General features: G+C 32.7%; 1 long non-coding RNA gene across 1 annotated transcript; it reads right to left on the bottom strand.

Annotated features, from left to right (window-relative positions):
- Positions 1-11,036: 11,036 nt before the first annotated feature.
- Positions 11,037-12,699, bottom strand: LOC129243852 (uncharacterized). Its single transcript, XR_008582349.1, has 3 exons — positions 12,474-12,699; positions 12,181-12,330; positions 11,037-11,111 (listed from the first exon to the last, which is right to left on the bottom strand). It is a non-coding gene; the product is annotated as an uncharacterized LOC129243852 (long non-coding RNA).
- Positions 12,700-12,979: the final 280 nt, after the last annotated feature.

Genomic DNA, 12,979 nt, shown 5'->3' with positions numbered 1-12,979 from the left:
GACCTATCGTGAGAGAATGCTAGACCTGTTTCTAAGAAGATATAGGCATCTGAATGGGAAGCTAACCGAAAATAGCCTTGCTACAAGGAAAAAAGCAATCTTCCAACACGAATATGTAAGAAAAGAAAAGCAAGAGGAAATTAAAAGTGCTACGAGGAGTGGAAGGAAGCGAAGAGGAAATAACACCAGAGATAACCGAGGCACGCAACCCACAGCCTGAAAATTTAGCGGAATTTACCAACGTACAACCTGAAATTAACTTGATCTATGAAAGTATTGAAAGCGATGGTCCAGAAACTAATGAAGAACGGGAGGTGAAAGATATTTTCCTTAATTATCTGGCGAATTATGAAGGTATGGATCCTTTGCCAAGACCAAGGATACCCCGATTAGGCGAATCGGAAAAATTAAACGAAGTGGTTAAAACTCTTAACTCGAAAATTCTGCCATCATATGTCGCCAATAGCACCAACTTGGAATATGTTAACACTCTCTTTTATGTTTCTGCTCTTACTACTATACGATTACTGGGGAAGCACCCAAAGGTACAGACATTTAAAAATAAAACAACACAAAAAACGCCAGTAGCCCCCAGGTGGCAAAGAAGACTCGAAACACGAATTGCCGGTCTAAGAGAATCTATAGGGAGGCTTACTTCATTTAAAAATGGGGCTAGATCTAAAAGGTTGTTAAGGCATGTATCTAGAACCATCGCGCCGCTTAAGCCTCAGACTGTAGGTCTTGACCAATTATCAGAGATAATTGATAGGAAAGTACAGCAACTCGCCGCTTACTCAAAGCGATTAAGAAGATACCTCAAAAGTAATCAGAGGCGGAAGGAAAACCAGCTTTTCCACAAAAATCAAAAAAGCTTTTATAGAAATCTGCAACAAAACAGCAATGCAGAATCTCAGATATTATATCCACAACAACAACAGTTAGAGCAGTTTTGGGAGAAAATATGGGCACAAGCAAAACACTTCAATGCTGATGCGAATTGGTTAGCCAAAGAAAAAGAAAAAGCGGATAACGTTGCACCAATGCACTTCTACGACATAACAGCAGAAGAAATAAAGAATAATATATGTACTTCAGCTAACTGGAAATCCCCTGGCCTAGACCAGCTACACAACATCTGGCTTAAAAAGCTCTCAGTAATGCACGAAGCACTCGCAAGATGCTACAACGAGCTACTGAAAAATATAGCGGCTATCCCAGAATTTCTCACTGCCGGAGTAACTTATCTTCTTCCAAAGGACGCACCATCTGCTGATCCAGCAAAATACCGCCCAATTACTTGCTTGAGCACGACATACAAACTCTTGACGAAAATTATCGCTAACCGAATATATGAACACTGTGAAAGTAACAGCATTTTATGTGAAGAACAGAAAGGTTGCAGGAAGCGCACAATGGGCTGTAAAGATCAGCTTACTATAGACACTGTTATCACAGGAGTAGCTCTGAGAAGAAGGCGGAATTTAAGCGTCGCGTTTATTGACTACAAAAAAGCTTTTGATTCAATGGCGCATGATTACCTATTAGAGATATTAAGAATATACAAAATCGATGCTGCCACTGTTGCCCTCTTGGGCCGCATAATGAGCAAGTGGAATACAAAACTGGTTCTAAATGGAACTGTTTCGAAACAGATTGTGTGTGTGTGTATTCCACTGGAATTGTCAGCCAGGTGTATTCCACTGGAATTGTCAGCCAGCGAAAGAATTGTGGGCCAGTTACAATGTGCCAATTTATAAGGCCACTATGCCATTGAATCGGTTCAAGAGCTTAACTACTTTCATCCGTTTCGATAGCAGTGGTACTCGTCCTGAGAGGTTGAAGCAAAGCAAATCTGCTGCCCTGGACGATGTATGGCTCATGCTGATGCCCAATTTAGAGAAAGCATACACTCCGGATTGTCGGTTACATGTCGATGAACAGTTATTTCCATATCGTGGGCGCACTCGATTCACCCAATATATTCCGAGTAAGCCGGCAAAATATGGCATGAAAGTGTGGTGGATTTGTGATCTGTTTCAAACTACCCTTTGAAAGGTATAATTTACCACCACCAGGTGGCCAGTGAGAAACGAATCAAGGTGAACGGGTCGTCATGAAATTGATGGAAAATTATATGGACAGCGGTAGGACTGCTTATGCTGACAATTTTTTTTTCAACATACAACATACAAATGTTGATGGATCGTAGAGTGGCTTTCGTCGGTACCGTAAGAAAAAATAAGACCTTCATTCCGCATGAATTGCTTAACCCGAAGCGTGATGTTATATTAAAAGCACTTTATTTTGTTATCACAATAAGAATATCGCTCTGTACTCGTATATGGAAAAGCCGAAAAAGCCAGTAATTATGTTATCCACTGCCCATTACCGTCAAAGCACCGATCCATTGAAAGGATTCAAGCCAGATCAAATTTTGGACTACAATAAATTTAAAGCGGGGGTAGATACAATGGATCAAATGCTGACTGGCTATTCGTGAAAACGCTCGACAAACCGTTGGCCACTGGCAATGTTTTATAATATGCTTGATATTGCCGATTTGGCCTCATTCATCATCTATGACGAGCTGAATCCGGCAAAGCAGAGTGATAAGAGGCGCTCATTTATCATTGAATTGGCACGGCAGCTAGTTATCCCACATATGACGAAACGAGCGACTAACCCATTAGTATGGAGGTTTGCTCATATAAGACAAGCAATGAATCTTTTCAATATCAAGGTGAGTATGAATTATATACACACCTACATATATCTCCGCGTATAAAGATATGTGTATGCATTTATTCATATTTACTAATTTAAAATAAATTATTTCGCTACTTTTAGGTACCGGAATCTTGTCCATCGACATCAGATGCAGCACAGCACAATCATATGCTCAAGTTGCTTCAACACGGTCATCGTGCTACCATTGTGCTGCTTCTTCTTCGAAAAAGTGACGTAAAACTCGTTATAACTGCAGCAAATGTAATCGTTCCATATGTCTTAATGAACATTCCATGCAACTATATAGTTGTAAACACAATTGCTCTTCGTAATTAATACTAATCCGTTCAAATAAATCAATAAAATTATTTTTAAAATCGTATTTCTTACATTATTTGTATGGGTCTGGGCAGACCCTTATGATGCACTTACCGCATCATAAGGCACCGAACATCGGAGGGTTAAACAAAATGGCTTTGTACTGAAAACAGAAATAAGAGAGCACCCGTTCAACCATCTTCTATTTGTTGATGACTTGAAACTTTACGCAAACAAAAAGCATAAGCTATATGAGCTGATAGATGCCACTAAAGCTTTTAGCGATGACGTAGGAATGGAATTTGGACCAGATAAGTGCAAAATAATACATTTGATTAGAGGTCAGCTTGATGAAACCGAAGAAAACTACGCAGTAGATCAAAATATTATTATAGACAACTTGCATAGCAGCGAATCTTATAAATATTTAGGATTTCTGCAACTTAAAGGAATCAACCACACGCTAGTAAAGCAAAACCTCATTAAAAAATTTGAGGCACGACTGAAAGCTATATTAAAAACTAGTCTGAACAGTGGAAATAAATGCAAGGCAATCAATACCTGGGCCATACCCCTTTTGACATCCTCGTTTGGAGTAATAAAATGGTCCCAGACAGACATCCTTCGGATTGAAACGCTGATACGCACCACTTTCACAAAGTTCCAAAGCCATTACCCTCAAAGCGCTGTGGAAAGAATATCGCTTCCTCGAAACATTGGTGGGAGAGGAATCATTAATATAGCGCGTCTACACTTCTCGCAAACTTTAAAGCTACGTACATATTTTCTAAGCAGCGAGTCTCATCTATTTAAAGCTATAGCTATGGCAGATAACGGCTTTACCCCGCTAAGTCTGATGGAGCAGGATTTCCCAGTACCTGAGGGGGTTAAAGCCCCAGCAGAAATGATCGCAGCATGGAAGGCAAAAACAATACACGGTGAACATCCCCATGATCTCGAAATGGAATGGATCGCCGCACAATCATCCAATTTATGGTTGAAAAAAGGAAAACTATTTTCTGAAACAGAAGGTTTCGCAATCGCTATCCAAGACCGAGTTATTCCAACAAGGAATTTCCGAAGGTCGATACATGGCGAGGCAATAGAGGATAGATGCCGAAGGTGCGGCATTTACGGCGAAACAATCGACCATATAATTGCTGGATGTAGCGTACTTGCCCCCCGTGAATATGTCATGAGACATAACAATATAGCAAAGATCCTCCACCAACAACTTGCGATAAAACACGGTCTCTTACAAGCAGAAGTCTTGTATTTTAAATATGAACCAAAGGCAATAATCGAAAATGCAAATTTTAAACTGTACTGGGACAGATTTATATCCACAGATCAAACAGCAGCTGCCAACAAACCTGACATTATCTTGTTCGACAAGACAAATAAAACGATCGAACTAATCGATATAGCGGTGCCCCTTATTCGCAACATCCAAGCACATACTCCACCAAAGTATCGAAGTATGCTGCTTTGGCCATAGAACTGAAACAGATGTACAAAGCGAGGGAAGTGAATATAATTCCAATAATTATATCGTCCACTGGATTAGTGCCTAAGCGTTTAATAAAAAACTTGAAGAAGTATGACTGCCAACACCTTTTAGAAGACATGCAGAAGTCGACCATACTGGACACATGTGCAATAGTTCGTAGATTTTTAAATATTTAAGCAATAGCAATCGCATGGGCGTAGAACTTGGACTACGCTCCACCAGAGCACAATCCCTTGAAAATTTTATCCGGGATGTGTAATCTCCGGCAATAGCCGAGATGGATTAAGCTCAAAAATAAAATAAAATAAAATAAAATAAAATAAAATGAAATAAAATAAAATAAAATAAAACGAAATGAAATAAAATAAAATAATTTAAAATAATTAGATAAGGTAAGGGCTGGTGGTAATTTCTGTACTTGAATAATAAACTTTTGGTGGCGCACACTTAATCAACCCATTTTGTTTTTGAATAACTTTTTAACTAAATAAAAAAATGATTTTCAGCGATTTTTGATTATATTTGTTCCATTTCACAAGTGTCAACTATGTTTAATGTATGACGTCATTCGGAAAAATTATATATGTACTTCCAATAGGGTGATTAGTTTGGCGCCACCTTGTAGTAATATCGCACGATTAAGTTGCGTTAAGTAGTAGTCTTAGTACTTAGGTGAAAGTATGTCACTATTACTAGTCGCTAAATCTTATCAAATAAAGCATGAAAATTTGTATGTACAATAAGAAATAACTTGAAAAAGGTTTTGAAATTTTGTTTACAAATTTTAGGTTTATTTAATATGAAAATATCAAAAATGAAACATCTCCGTTTACTTTTATCATTTCTACAAAATTTGTGCATATAATGTTTTAAAATCATACTTTCAAAAAAAATTTTCAGAAAAATTTTAATTTTTTGTTCAGAATTGTTTGACCTATGTTGAAAGTAGTTTAAAAATTTTGTTCAAAATATTTTGTAACGAAATTTTTTCTCGTAATTGCAAAAATAAAGCTATGAGAATTCTGTTTTGAAACTTGCAAAGGTTACCAAGAAGTATCTTATACCAAAATACAAAAAGAAAATTGAAAAATTAAGTTCCACAAAATTTTTCTAAAAGATATAATTTTTAATTTAATTATAATTTATTTAATTAATTCATTTTTTTTCCAAAAAATTTAAGTTATTCCTGAAAATTGTAAATTTTTTCTAAAAACTTATTTTTATAAATTATAATGTTTTCCTATAAATTGTAAATTTTTTTCTAAGATTGTTGTTGTTTTTTTAATTCTTTTTTTTCTATAAATTGCAAATTTTTATCTAAAATTTAGTTTTTTTATAAAAAATTAAACTTTTTTCTAAAAATTAATTTTTGTTGTTTTTTTAATTCTTTTTTTTCTATATATTGCAAATTTTTTTCTAAAATTTAGTTTTTTATAAAAAATTAAACTTTTTTATAAAAAATTTAAGTTTTTCCCGAAAATTGTAAATTTTTTTCTAGAAATTTATTTTTTTAATATATAAATTTAGAAAATTTAATGTTTTCCTATAAATTGTAAATTTTTTTCTAAAATTTATTTTTTTATAAAAAATTTAACTTTTTTCTAAAAACTAATTTTTTTTTAATTCTTTTTGTTTGTATAAATTGTAAATTTTTTTCTAAAATTAAACTTTTTTCTAAAAATTAATTTTTGTTGTTTTTTTAATTCTTTTTTTTCTATATATTGCAAATTTTTTTCTAAAATTTAGTTTTTTATAAAAAATTAAACTTTTTTCTAAAAAATTTAAGTTTTTCCCGAAAATTGTAAATTTTTTTCTAGAAATTTATTTTTTTATAAATTTAGAAAATTTAATGTTTTCCTATAAATTGTAAATTTTTTTCTAAAATTTATTTTTTTATAAAAAATTTAACTTTTTTCTAAAAACTAATTTTTTTTTAATTCTTTACTGTTTGTATAAATTGTAAATTTTTTTCTAAAATTAAACTTTTTTCTAAAAAATTTAATTTTTTCCTAAAAATTATAAATTTTTCCCAAAAATTCTAAATTTTTTTCTAAAAATGTGTTTTTTGATAAATTTAAAAATTTTAGTTTTTCCTATAAATTGTAAATTTTTTTCGAAAATTTAGTTTTTTTTATAAAAAATTGAAACTTTTTTTAAAATTAATTTATGGTTTTATTAATTCTTTTTTTCTATATATTGTTAATGTTTTTTTAAATTTAGTTTTTTATAAAAAATTTAACTTTTTTCTAAAAAAATTAATTTTTTTTTTTCAAAAAAGTTTTGTTTTAATAGTATATTTTATTATCCTAAAAAACTAAAAGAAATTCTTAAATTTTCTTTTTAATCTTTTCGGTCTACTTCATATTTTGCTGGATTGGCAACAATGTCCAAAATAGTTACAACACTTAGCATGGAATAGCTCATCTCCGTTTAACTGCTACGAGCTCACCCAGGCAGGCTCCCACATTAACTTCGCGCATTTTCTTCGAAATTCCTCTAGCCAGACACTCAAAGAAGATATGCGAGGATAAACGGGGAAAGTAATGATAATAGTGTGCTCAGAGTTTAATGTTTTGTTCCTATTCACATCGTTATTAAAGATTTCTTAAGGATATTTCTGCGAGTAGCGTCTGAGTTCTTATGGGAAGCTTTTTGAAGCAAAAACTCAATCAAAAATTTTTTGCTTTGTCTGTCAAAAGTTGACGGCTGTTAAAATTAACTTTTTCTATCTCTTTCGATTTCTTTCTTGTTCCATGGTCACAGGGGATTTCGAACTCGGGGCCTAACAAAATTCTAAGAGAGAGTATTCTGACATGAGTCGCTAAGAAATTTTCAAAGGAAATTTCTGAAAACAATTACTTGAAGAGTATAATATTTTATGAATGGTCATTCTAGGAGTACAAAGAATAAGAATATTTAGAGCTAAGAGTTAAGATTATCGTTTTTAAAGAATGTTCTCGATTGTCCTCGCTTGCATTTACTTGACAGGCTTGTGACTAAGATTGCCTTCAGCTCTTTAAGACGCGTGCAACATCTCCTTAAGCAGGCTCTTTATCTACATATATACTCGTGTATATGCCAGCACACAAGTGCTGCCTAGGCGTATACTTACCTGCAGACGATATCTGCCACTTAGTATTCATCAACAATCACAATCCGTACATCAAACCAGTCTGCGGTTGAATGTTAATTTAATCATGATTATCCAATAATATTACAAAAGCTTGCGGCTGCTTGTTTGTTTACATTAATTTCAAATTGTATTTGCGCTTTGTTTGTATGCATTAACTGATTTGCATTAAAATTCGAAAGACACGCACAGAAGTTGATTGAAATAATGAAGTAAGAATAAGGAAATTAAATTTTGCCAACAAAGCCTTCTGAGTGAGAAAACAAATGTGAATTAAACTTGAGGAAGGTGTGTAATTAAATTTTCAATGCAAGTTTACTCAGATAGATTTAATCCGAAATATATGAGTTTCAGCATAGTATTTACTCTAATTTTGGCATTTTAGGGCAGGTGGGCGTTTGGGCACTCTACCCACTTGTGAGTGTGTGTAAGTTTATATAAATTAAAGCTTAAACTCATGCTTGCTAAAAGGAGCGAAATTGCGCGATTTCTAAATGAATAACTCACAAAATTATCGTTATTGTATTTAAAGGATTTCATGCGATTTAAGATGCGATTAATTTTTTCTGGAATTTAAATACATCCATTGATGGTTTTGATTCATAAAAGAAGCATAGAAGGGACTTTCGACTATAATATGGTCAACTTACTGTATAATAAAGTCGGCCCTATGCAATTTAACGCACTCTTTACTTAAAGGAATGACTCATCTGAATTAAAGTCTGACGATTCTCAGTTGAACGAAATCACTATTGAGTTCATAGTGCGTCCTTTAAATGAATTTAACTGAAAAACAGGCGAATGATCGATTAATCGATATAGATAAACATGGAAATTCGCTACACTCCCCCAAGCAATCCTTCTCAAATGCATCATAAATTCCTCATACGAGAACCTTAAGTGTTAAGGTACTGTAGAAATTACAAAAACAAAACATTTTTTGCTTGAAAAATGAGCAAAAATTATAAATCTTCCAATAGGGTGCTTTGTACAGGTACCTTAAAAGTGACATAATAAAAGGTTTAAGTGAGAAATACTATATGTCTATGGCTATGCCCCTCTCAGTCCGTCGCATAGCCTCATGAAAACTTTAAACCGAACTTTTTTCCGAAACTGCATTTTTCCAGTCTTCAGATAATGAACTCCAAAACTTATTGAGCGATTTTTATGAAACATTCTAACTAAAAATTTTGAAATTTGTATAAAAAAATTTTTGGATTCTAAGTTATTTTGCAAAATATGAAACTTTGAGGTATATAGCTTACGTTTTAGTATGAATTGTGTTACTTAAATTAAATTTAAAAAAATATTTGATGAAAATTTTTAAATTTCGATCAATTTTAAATTTTGATGAAATCTTTTAAATTTTGATGATATTTTTTAAATTTTGATGAAGTTTCTTTTGAAAATTATTTTGAACAAAAATTAAACCTTGAGGCATTCCTACCTCTCTTTTATAGTAGTACAAACTATATTTGTAAAACTAATAAATAGAAAAAATTTACAAAAAATGTTGACCGATTTTTAAACATTTTGAAAATCTTAGAAGCTATTTTCCGAAATATGAAACTATGATTATTGTTTTAATATGAATTGGATTATTCAAATTGAATACACAAATATTTGATAAAAATTTAGAAATTTGGCAAAAATTTTTAAATTTCGTTAACATTTTTTTTGGAATTTTCGAAAATTATTTTGGACAAAATTAAAATTGGGGTATACGTTTTTTTTAATAGTACGAATATATTTGTAAAACTAAATAGAACAAATTCTCGAAAAATATTGCCCGATTTTTATGAAAAATTCTAACTAAAAAATTAGAAATTGTGTGAGGCATATGGTTGTCGTTTTAGTATGAATTATGTTACTTAAATTAAACTTAAAAAAATACGGGATGAAAATTTTTAAATTTCGATGAAAATTTTTAAATTTTGAAGAAATTTTGTTTGAAAATTATTTTGAAAACAATTAAACTTTGAGGCATTCGTACATGTTTTTTATAGCAGTACGAATAGAAAAAGTTAACGAAAAATGTTGACCCATTTTAATAAAAAATTCTAACTAAAAATTTTTTTATTATAATGAAAATTATCTTGAATTTTTTTAACTGTTCTGCAACTTATAAAAAATTGAGGCATATGGTTTTTATTGTAGTTTTAAGGTAGTAGTCCGGTGTAACGGATTCAATAAATCGATTTTTTTTACATTTTTCGGAAGAAAAGCATCTTAAAACTACACTATAAAAATTTCAGACAGAAATTTGAGTTATTTTTAAAGTCGTAGCTAAAATAAGAGAGCGCGCCGTAGTGTGTATGAAGGCGTGTGACACGCCAGCAGCAGCCGCTCTGACTGTCTTTAAACGCGTTTTTCTCAAAACCATGTTATCGAAATTTCGGGGAATCACTGACTCAAAACTATTCAACCGATTTGGCTAAAAATTTAACGCGTTATTCTAGATACACATATCTAGATCCCGGACCTTTAAAACATTTCATTTTTTAATAATAAACTATTTAATTGAAACAAGTTATGAAGAAAAAAAATTACATTTTGAAAATTTTTTTCACATGTCCGCAATTTTGGTTTTGTTTTTTATTTTTATGCATATTTTAGGTTCGGGACCTAAAGTAAAAACTACAGAATAATAATCTCTTTGAATTTTTTGTTTCAGATGACTTTGGAAGGCCGTGTGTCCCCGAACCAACTCATCCTTTTATTTAAGGACTCCACTTTGACGTCAAAAATTTTAAACAAATTAATATAAAATGAACTTAAAAAGTTTTTTTTATATACTTCAAAACACCAATAAAAACACGTAAAAACTTTAAAACGATCGCATTTTTTTTTTCTTTTTAAAAAAGATTATTGAAAAAAGGTCGAAATTTCGGTCGTTTCACCGGACTACTACCTTAACTATATAACATAAATTAAATTTTTTGAATTCTTTTAATTATTTTGCAAAGCAAAAATATTTGAAGCGAATGGTTTTTGTTGGGGTATGAGCAATATTCTCCCCCTCTGCAGTTATTTTTTGCAAGGATTTTAATAAACATTTTTCTGAAATTCTTTAAGTTTGTATTTTTTTCACAAAAAAGTGCCAAGATTGTAAAATTCGATTAACTAAAAACCTTTTTTCTACTTTTATAGCTATTTGCATGTGCAACTAATCGAATAAAAATTTTCTGCTCACCACAATTGTAGAATTGCAGGTGTTTTTTGGGTGTATCTTTAAAAGGCTGTAAAAGGGAAAAGGAAAGATTTTTTCATTTTTGTTTCAAGTATTTTATTTTCCGATCTATTGTTAAGAAACAAAAATTCTTTTTTGGCCCCACGAGGTTTGTTCAAAAAGTTGTCAGCCTTCAAAAATGGTCTTCCACCAAATGGTATGTCGCTGGCGACACGGATTCCAGGACTCACAGGTGTCTGAAATAAAAAAAAGCAAAAAGGTTCCTGTTCAATATGAATTTCCTTATCGAGTGAACTTTAAAAATGAAAAAAATTCACAAGACGAAAGTCCGCCGTCTTTTGCCCTTTTTTTTACTTTAAAAATCCGAAAAAAATACAAAACTATAATAGTTCTTTCTGAGCTGGGGTCTTCTTCCTGTTCTCTAAGCCTACTCTATCTATCCTAGCTCTACTATTATGATGCTACCAACATTTGAGGGTTCAAAAGAGTACTCAAACGCTTAGAGAAATCTGCAAAACTGGAGAGACTTCGAAGGCTATAAAATTTATATTGTCTAAAGCTTCAAGAATTTACATGCATCAATGGATGCATTTGTTATCCATTGATGCATGGAAATTCTTGAAGCTTTAGGACAATATAAATTTTATAGCCTTCGAAGTCTCTCCAGTTTTGCAGATTTCTCTAAGCGTTTGAGTACTCTTTTGAACCATCAAATGTTGGTAGCATCATAATAAATAGTAGAGCTAGGATAGATCACATGTGACCTTCTTGCTAGTTCTTTTAGCTACCAGTTCAGGTAAACATTCTTGATGTCCCACCTATTTTCACCCACAATCATCTCAATGTATTAAGATGGTTGTCCTTTGATCGAAATAGTTAAAGGTCCCTCATTTTCATAAAACAACTGTTGCGCTCTGTAGAAGACAAGAGGCATCTGCTCACATATTTAAAATCTTCAAGAAATACTTTGCTGCCTAAACTACATAGCTCAGAGTTGGGTACCCTACATTAACGCTATTCTCAAACATTTAGCAAAAGAGTTAAAAACAATTAAATAAATCCGCAAATGTGTACTGTTGCTACACCAGGCACCTAACAAATCGCCAGCCTAGTTAGAAATTACATGGAATAAATAAATCTAAATTAAATCGAAAGAAATGTAAATTAACTGAAAAACGGCGAGGTTGGTTTTCGCGCTGCAAATCATAGCGTTAACATTTTCGTCTCTCACCCTCACTTCTAGTCACCGTCAATGGCCTCACAGGTTGACTGTCTGCCACACTTGAACGTAAATTGAATAATTACCTTGAACTGTAGAAAGCCAGAGAAATACGTCTAATTCCAAAAATGACTAAGTAATTCTTGTTGCTGCGTAACAGTCAGTCATATTCCAACGACGATTTAATGCCATTACCATTGCCAGTGGGGAGAAAAAGCAAGTCCAGCAGCAAAGTGCTAAAAATGTAAAACAAAATAAAATTACAAAAAAATAGACAATTCGAGAACACTGAACAAGACATCGTTCTTAAGTAAGCCACTTCCACGCAATGCATCAGCAAAACAGAGCAAAAGAGAATTAGAAAAAATAAATAATTTACATGTCTGTAATTCAAGCAGCCGTAATGAATCCACTAAGCTGCCACTGACCACCGGCCAACGGCCATGCACTTGAAAGACCAAAGAGCAGCAGCGGGTTGATGGCAGTAAAGCTGAAATTGGAAAAGCACGCGCCAGGTTGTCGTTCGCGGTGATTTCTAGAACATTAAATACTACTTTGAGTTCCTTTTCTCGTTCTTCCTTCCACGGATGTCTACTTTAACTACGGCCAGTGGCTGTGTGATGCGTTTGCGACTGTCATCATGCCGATATGTTTAGTTGCGGCAATTCGCCTGTGAGGAGGTAAGTGAGCGCATTTTGTTATATTTTTAAACAACTTAAGCAAGCAAAAAGAAATAAGCTACTTTGGAAGCAGCTAGACAAGACAGAGTTTAGAGAACATTTTTAAATGATTGCAGAAACGGTTTACAACACAGCACAACAGTCCACAATGTGAGCGCTTCACTGAGCAAATGCCAAGGCTTGGGAAATATAATTTCTCTTACAT

Source organism: Anastrepha obliqua, chromosome 4 (genome assembly GCF_027943255.1).
Source record: "Anastrepha obliqua isolate idAnaObli1 chromosome 4, idAnaObli1_1.0, whole genome shotgun sequence".
Taxonomy (NCBI): Eukaryota; Metazoa; Arthropoda; class Insecta; order Diptera; family Tephritidae; genus Anastrepha; species Anastrepha obliqua.
This window is presented reverse-complemented; position numbering and strand designations above follow the sequence as displayed.